The 8433-nt window shown below is 45.8% G+C and overlaps 1 protein-coding gene across 3 annotated transcripts in view; it reads right to left on the minus strand.

Annotated features, from left to right (window-relative positions):
- Positions 1-8433, minus strand: part of LOC123755756 (von Willebrand factor A domain-containing protein 7) — a 75782-nt gene that overhangs the window by 66385 nt on the left and 964 nt on the right. The window lies entirely within an intron of this gene.

Here is an 8433-nt window from a genome sequence, read left to right on the forward strand (position 1 = left end):
AGCGCGAGCTTGGGGCCCTCCCAAGCTAGCTCCAGCATCGTCCCTCTTGAGCTGCCATGTTGGTCGGCCATTTTGGAGTGCCTTAGGGCCATGGTACACCGTCACTGATTGATTGAAAGGGGTAGGCCGCTGTGTGCCTCCCTCTGATTGGTTCTTTTGAGGCAGAGCCCAGGAAGCCGGTGTTCCTGCCCCAAGGCATCATTCTGCTCCAGTCACCACCACAGCCTGACGTCTCTCTCTTGCCCATTGGGCAAGACGACATCGTGGTGACTGCCTACTCTGCTACTCCACCTCCTGCCTAATCTACGTCGACGACTGCGTCAGAATCCGGCCACCTTCATAGTTTGAGAGGAAGAGAGATAGGGAGTGCTTTGGGTAGAGATCTGGGAGGTGGGTAATTTGCATACGAGAAGCACTAGGACTCGTAAATCCCCATTCCAGTGATTATAGACGTTCTAATTCCTGCTAGTGCTCTGTAGTAGTCGATGGGAACGGGGAAATTCGTGTCAGTGTTTTAAGGCAGATTTCCCATGTTTGTGTAAGACGCTATACCTAGGGTGCGTCATCTGGGTACAAACATCCGCTCCACCGGTGGGTCGGGGGTGCGACCGAGCCGTGTGTTGTGAGGGAGGGTTCGAAAGATGCACCAAGTCATCTTTGTATGAACGATACCACGTGAGGTATCTAGCCTCACGTGGTATCGGTGGTGAGGCCTAGCCTCCACCACCGTGAGCACCCACCCACCAGCTGGGCGCCTGATGTATGGTAATTGTGTGAGTGTGTGAGGCCGGCTGTATAAATGAGTAAGTACTTATGTGTGTATTCTGGTGATTTATTAGTCTCTAAGCCTGAATTCAAAGTCAGGTGTTCCATCGCATTGTCCCTAAGAGCACCTGTAGAGGTGATAGTGAAGTGTGGGCGATCGAGAGTATCACCCTTGTTGACATCTTGTCAGTCCAGTGGGATTTGGTCTGGTGTAGACAGACGTACATGTGTGTGTGTGTGTGTGGTACACACGGGAACAAATTTACATAGAATATAATTATATTCCATGCTGGTAGAAGTTGATAATTCAATCATTGTTGCTGATTTCGTTCCATGTGATATAATCTTGGAGGTGTCGACCTCCAGTACTGAGCCCTCAGGTCAGTGTCAGTGTGTAACATCAGGGATTCCTGGCAATTGATTATTGTGGAGTGATAGAGGATTGGTTATTTTCTTGTGTTTTCTTGTGTTTCTTGCTGTCGGGAGTGACAGCCATCGCTCTGTCGAGTAACAAACAAAATTCTCTGGAGTGTTTATCGATTCGTGGGATCGCTAAATCACTCACCTACGGTTCATCCCATTAACGTTTTGATAGTTTTACGCTACATGTGTCAGCAGTAACTATATATATATATTCGTAGTGTCACGAAGCCCAGGGTTATTGTGTGTTGACCAGACCACACACTAGAAGTTGAAGGGACGACGACGTTTCGGTCCGTCCTGGACCATTCTCAAGTCGATTGTGAGGAGGTAGACAGGCAATAAATAGGCAAGAGAGAGCTGAGGAGGAAAGTAAGGTGTAGGGGATAGTAGTAATAATGAGAACTGCAGAAGGCCTATTGGCCCATACGAGGCAGCTCCTATTATAACCACCGAAGGAGATAGTAATAGGAATAAGAAGAGGATAGCAAGGGAGCGTAGGAGAAGACAATACTCATCACAATCGACTTGAGAATGGTCCAGGACGGACCGAAACGTTGTCGTTCCTTCAACTTCTAGTGTGTGGTCTGGTCAACATACTTCAGCCACGTTATTGTGACTCATCGCCTGCTTATTGTGTGTTATTTACTGTGGTGATTGCAATGTGTGGACCAATGTTCTAAGTGGTAAATAGAGCACTGGGGTCATTTGCAACAGTAAGTGTTTGGCAATGTACCAATATAGTTCGATTAAGTGCACGTGCCGTGTGTGTTATTGCAAAGGGGTTGTCATTCATGGTGATTGTTGCTAGTGTTGAGCAATCACTGGGGTGTGTTTTGCAGTTCAGTAAATCATTGTGGGGGCCGTGTTCTAGAGGGGTCATGCTCTGACGGTTATTTACTGGGGTTCTGCAGTATTGTCATTGCAACCGGATTGTAACGTAAATCACTGTGATTATGTTAGTGTGATTATCATTGTCGAGAGTGAACTCGGCTGAAGACGAGTACTTTGGTTTTATATTCTCCTGTTATCTGGTAGGACATCGATGTCCAGTATTCAGTGAGGTGATTGCGAGGCAATTAATATAACGTAACCAAGGGAACGCCCATTGCTTTAAGAGAATTTGTTCTTTTACAATTTGAGTAAAGTAAGATACGTTTGGGTTAATTATTCTCCTGCAAGCAGCTACGGTAGTCTCAGGGTAGCCTAACCGCCAACCAGATAAGAATTTTAGTATTGTCTGTCGTAATTAATGGTCAGTGGGCCGGGTAATTGACGTGTTTCAGGAAGTCAAAGTAGTTAACTTCGATCCGTGTTAATCGACTCACACAAAGGCTCCATTGTTCCATTAACGTAACGTCGTTATTTATCTGTCCGGAAGTACCGGCACGTAATTGACTCGTGGGAAGAGTAACGTCATTTTAGAATAACGTAAACGTGGTGATTAGCATCCTTAATCACCTGAATTGGTCTGAGTATGGAAGGCTCGGACGGAATTCATACCTTAATGTAAATTGCTGAGCCAGTGTGAAAGGTTGCGTATTTAATTGGTTAATTATTGATCTTGAGGATAGTAATTAATTGCTCTAAAGGTAATCACAATGATTACCGTTCTCTTAGCACTTTGGACATTGTAAAATCAGAGTTTACCATCGTTGAGTGATAGTAACCGATAACGTAAATTAACGTAACTAGTAAAGAGATTAATCAACTGTCTGGAAGTACAGGGATTAATGGGATTTACTCACTGAATGCACGACGGGTAGAGTGTTGTGAAATTTCCGCGTTACTAGTGACAGTTGTAAGATTTATTAAGTTAACGTAAATGTTACTTTGTTATTAACGTAAATCAAATTGTTATTGATTTGTTGACCGTCCGAGGGGCGGAGTGTTAACGTAAGGATTAATTTGAGGAAGGGTGCTGGAGTTGCCAGTGAACCCATTAGTCATTGATGTGTCATTGACAGACTACTAATTTGATTGCATTGCAACCGCTATTGCAGGTGTAGGCTGCAAGGAGCGTAGGGAACGGATAGGAGGTTATTGGAGACGTTTCTCATAGCCTCCCCTTGTCAATTGTTGTATTTGTAATTAGAGATTAGATTGTCTTGCTTGATTGATTCCTCTGTGTTCACGCATTATGTTAAAGCAAGTTCATTATGCAGTCCGAGGGGCTGGTGTCTAGCTGTCATTGAAAGTGTCAAAGGAAGGATTTCGAGTAACGTCATTGATATATCTTTCGTTCTTTTTGTAGTAGTTAGTACTTTATTGAATAAACTAAGTTGTTATGTTGAACATTGTCTTTTCGTTACACCCCACACATTTATATTGTCCTGCAAGTGTGCTGTCACACTCCACTATTAAATTGAGACTGATTCATGGGTTTTGGACTAAATATACGGCACCACACAACAATAAATTATTGTTGTGAGAGCCCAGGAGCTACTTGTTAGATTCGTTTCGGCGAATGGCGATGGTCAACGGCCTAAGTGGAGGGGATTTCAACTTTTTGGGGTCTCTGCGTTTGCTCGCACCTAGTTAATTGTTCATATCGGGTCCCAGAGTGAGGAATGAGCTGCTTACTACACTGGTGTGTTAGCTAAGCAAGTCCTTCCTCAGGCAACCTAATTGAATATGACGACAGGAATACAGGTTAAAAGAATCAAAGAAAATTTTTAGAAATTTTCCGAGTTCAATTCTTCATTACCATTCTATATTCCATTTCATAAACTCTCACACTGAGTCGAGAACGAAGCCAGCTGTACTACGAGAGTCCATTCCTCCAGCAAAGTGTAAGGTGGAGTACCCCGGGGGGAGTAAGGTGGAGTACCCCGGGGGGAGTAAGGTGGAGTACCCCGGGGGGAGTAAGGTGGAGTACCCCGGGGGGAGTAAGGTGGAGTACCCCGGGGGGAGTAAGGTGGAGTACCCCGGGGGGAGTAAGGTGGAGTACCCCGGGGGGAGTAAGGTGGAGTACCCCGAGGCTGTGTAGGGTGGAGTACCCCGAGGCTGTGTAGGGTGGAGTACCCCGAGGCTGTGTAGGGTGGAGTACCCCGAGGCTGTGTAGGGTGGAGTACCCCGGGGGGAGTAAGGTGGAGTACCCCGGGGGGGAGTAAGGTGGAGTACCCCGGGGGGAGTAAGGTGGAGTACCCCGGGGGGAGTAAGGTGGAGTACCCCGGGGGGAGTAAGGTGGAGTACCCCGGGGGGAGTAAGGTGGAGTACCCCGGGGGGAGTAAGGTGGAGTACCCCGGGGGGAGTAAGGTGGAGTACCCCGAGGCTGTGTAGGGTGGAGTACCCCGAGGCTGTGTAGGGTGGAGTACCCCGGGGGGAGTAAGGTGGAGTACCCCGGGGGGGAGTAAGGTGGAGTACCCCGGGGGGGAGTAAGGTGGAGTACCCCGGGGGGAGTAAGGTGGAGTACCCCGGGGGGAGTAAGGTGGAGTACCCCGGGGGGAGTAAGGTGGAGTACCCCGGGGGGAGTAAGGTGGAGTACCCCGGGGGGGAGTAAGGTGGAGTACCCCGGGGGGGAGTAAGGTGGAGTACCCCGGGGGGAGTAAGGTGGAGTACCCCGGGGGGAGTAAGGTGGAGTACCCCGGGGGGAGTAAGGTGGAGTACCCCGGGGGGGAGTAAGGTGGAGTACCCCGGGGGGGAGTAAGGTGGAGTACCCCGGGGGGGAGTAAGGTGGAGTACCCCGGGGGGAGTAAGGTGGAGTACCCCGGGGGGGAGTAAGGTGGAGTACCCCGGGGGGAGTAAGGTGGAGTACCCCGGGGGGGAGTAAGGTGGAGTACCCCGGGGGGGAGTAAGGTGGAGTACCCCGGGGGGAGTAAGGTGGAGTACCCCGGGGGGGAGTAAGGTGGAGTACCCCGGGGAGAGTAAGGTGGAGTACCCCGGGGGGAGTAAGGTGGAGTACCCCGGGGGGAGTAAGGTGGAGTACCCCGGGGGGGAGTAAGGTGGAGTACCCCGGGGAGAGTAAGGTGGAGTACCCCGGGGGGGAGTAAGGTGGAGTACCCCGGGGAGAGTAAGGTGGAGTACCCCGGGGGGGAGTAAGGTGGAGTACCCCGGGGAGAGTAAGGTGGAGTACCCCGGGGGGAGAGGCGATAAGGTGGAGTACCCCGGGGGGAGTAAGGTGGAGTACCCCGGGGGGAGAGGCGATAAGGTGGAGTACCCCGGGGGGAGTAAGGTGGAGTACCCCGGGGGAGAGGCGATAAGGTGGAATACCCTGGGGAGGTGTTGGGTGTAAGGTGGTGTACCTCATACTGTTTGTGTGTAATTACCTAAATGTAGTTACAGGACGAGAGCTAAGCTCTTGGTGTCCCGTCTTCCCAGCGCTCTTTGTCATGTAACTCTTTGAAACTACTGGCCTCCATCACTCTCTCACTTAACTTGTTCCAACCGTCTACCATTCTGTTTTCAAAAGAAAACTTTCTAATATTTTTTCAGCACTTTTGTTTTCTTAGTTTGAATGTGTCCTCTTGCTCGTGAAGTTGCTGGTTTCAGGAATTCCTGTCAATTTGGTCTATTCCTGTTAGTATTTTGTAAGTGGTGATCATATAACCTCTTTTTCTTTTATCTTCTGGTTTAGGTATAATTAACGCTTCTAGCCTCTCTTCATAACTCTTGTTTTTCAGTTCCGGAAGCCATTTTGTAGCATGACTTTTCACCTTTTCCAGTCTATTTATGTGGTTCTTGAGATTTGGGCGCCATACAACTGCTGCATATTCCAGTTTTGGTCTCACAAAAGTCATGAGCAGTTTCTTTAGTATTTCGTCATCCATATAATTAAAAGCAAGTCTGAAGTTGGAAAGCGACGCATACGCTCCTCTCACAATGTTCTTTATGTGTTCCTCTTTTTAGAACAACCTATTGTGTGGGACTGTGTCAAAAGCCTTTCTTAGATCCAGTTAGACACAGTCAACCCAGCCATCTCTTTCCTGTAGTATCTCTGTGGCTCTATCATAAAAACTAAGTAGATTTTTTACACAGGATCTTCCTGTTTGAAAGCCATACTATCTGTCGTTTTTATGTCATTACTCTCTAGGTGTTCAACCCATTTGGCTTTAACTATTGTTTCTAGAGTTTTGATTAGTGTGTGTGTGTGTGTTAGGGTTACATATGACTTCGATGCCATATGTAACTCATTGCAACTCATAGATAAGAATGGTAGACGGTTGGAACAAGTTAAGTGAGAGAGTGATGGAGGCCAGTAGTTGAGCCCTGATGGGCTCAACTCTGATATAAGAGACCTTTCAACGGTATGGATAAATTGGGCTAGATTACCAGTCCATGATAGTGCATTGGTAAGACAGTCGTTCTGCGCCTCGCAAGCCATTTCGTCTGGGTTCGAGTCCTAGCCAGGAAAGATTGCCTAAGCGCCAATACTCAACTGTTCGCCACTGTTCACCCAACAGTAATTGTGTACCTGGTTGTTAATAGATCGGCGAGTCGTGTTACAGGGAAAACTAGTGAGTATAGCTTATCATGAGCTATGTATGGGAAGGGAAAGCTGTCAGCCTGCTAAGAAGCCCGCAAGTTGTCTGTTCTTGTACCCACCTGTATAAACAAAAAATATCTAGTGACGAACTTAATGTATCCGTCTTACCTGAGACCCCTGCACAGAGAGAATGTTTTTGTTTCTGTGTGCACTTACCCAGATGTCCTGTTAGGTCGAGCTGGGCTCCTAGCTCGCCCTTTCCCCATCGTTTTTTTATTAGTATAATGCCATAACGCCAGTTCATAAAGGGGGCAATCCGGCAGACATTAACAATTATAGACCAATATCAAACCTACCCATACTATCAAAAGTATTTGAAAAAATTATCTACAAACAGCTCTACTCCTACCTCGTAAATTCGATGTACTCAGCCCCTGTCAGTTTGGCTTCCGCTCCCAAAAGAGTACCAACGATTCAATTATTAGTTTCCTTGATATAATTTACTCAGCCCTTGGCAAAAATGAGTTTCCGATTGGACTCTTCATAGACCTGAGAAAGGCCTTTGATACTGTTAATCACAACTACCTCTTACGTAAACTCATTCATTATGGAATCCGAGGCCATGCCCTGGACTATATCCAATCCTATCTTAGTGATAGACACCAATGTGTAGCCATCAATGATATAACCTCTCCCACTCTACCAATAACCGTTGGAGTGGCACAGGGCAGCATTTTGGGACCTCTCTTATTTCTTATATACATCAATGATCTGCCCAATGTCACTAACATTCTGAAACCTATTTTGTTTCCTGATGATACTACCCTCATCTACTCTAACCCCAACCCACATACACTAAATAATATTGTTAATAATGAACTAAAAAAAAGTTCACTTATGGAACTCACTCCCTAATGAATTGAAAAGCTGTCCAACTTTTGCGTCATTCAAAATCAAAACTAAAAAGTACCTAATTTCATCTTCATAGTTTTCTACCTTGTTGCTTTAAAATTGCACTGTATCTAGTACTACCCAATCTCCCAATCTTCATGTATCCAATCCAAACAACTTTACCATTGTGATCATTGCTGTCTTCTTATATGTGCTTTTAATTTGCTGTATGGTGCCTATTAATCTTCGTTTAAATTACCAATCAAGCTGTCAATGCAATCAATCAGAGCTTTAATATACCAATGTGCTTTAATATACCTACTAATCTCTCTCATCTCATTTGTTTTTCTTTCTTGCAATGTATTTGTTATCATTTTATTAATTCCGCTAGAATTTACTTACTTAAAATTATCTGTTAGATTAAGGACCTGTCCGAAACGCTGCGCGTACTAGTGGCTTTACACGATTGTAAATTACCGTGCTATGTGTTCTCACAAACCCAATGTACCTTCTTGTATATAAATAAATAAATAAATAAATTTTCCATTCTTACTATATATTTTGATACACTTGAAATCGAGTTAGCTTCAGTGACTTCTAACCCTATACATTAACACTTATTGACGGCTCTAATACAAAAAATGGCATTTCTGACATCTCTGTGACTCATTTGTGGAACTAGTTTTATCTGTGCCCTCCTCGTTCTGCTGTTTCCTAGCTTTGAACAAAATCTATTTATTTACTTTGTTATTTTCCCTTGATCTTTTTCATCATTATTATGTCCCCCCCCTATGTCTCCTCCCGTGTGGTAAGGGCCAGTTCCCTCAGACTTTCCTCGTAGGTCAAACTCTTCAGCTTAGAAACTAGCCTTGTTGCGTGACTTTAGATCTTTTCTGTTTTTTTTTTTCTTTTATTGTCTCTTTTCAGGTGAG

This window comes from Procambarus clarkii, chromosome 43, assembly GCF_040958095.1.
Source record: "Procambarus clarkii isolate CNS0578487 chromosome 43, FALCON_Pclarkii_2.0, whole genome shotgun sequence".
NCBI classification, from domain to species: Eukaryota; Metazoa; Arthropoda; class Malacostraca; order Decapoda; family Cambaridae; genus Procambarus; species Procambarus clarkii.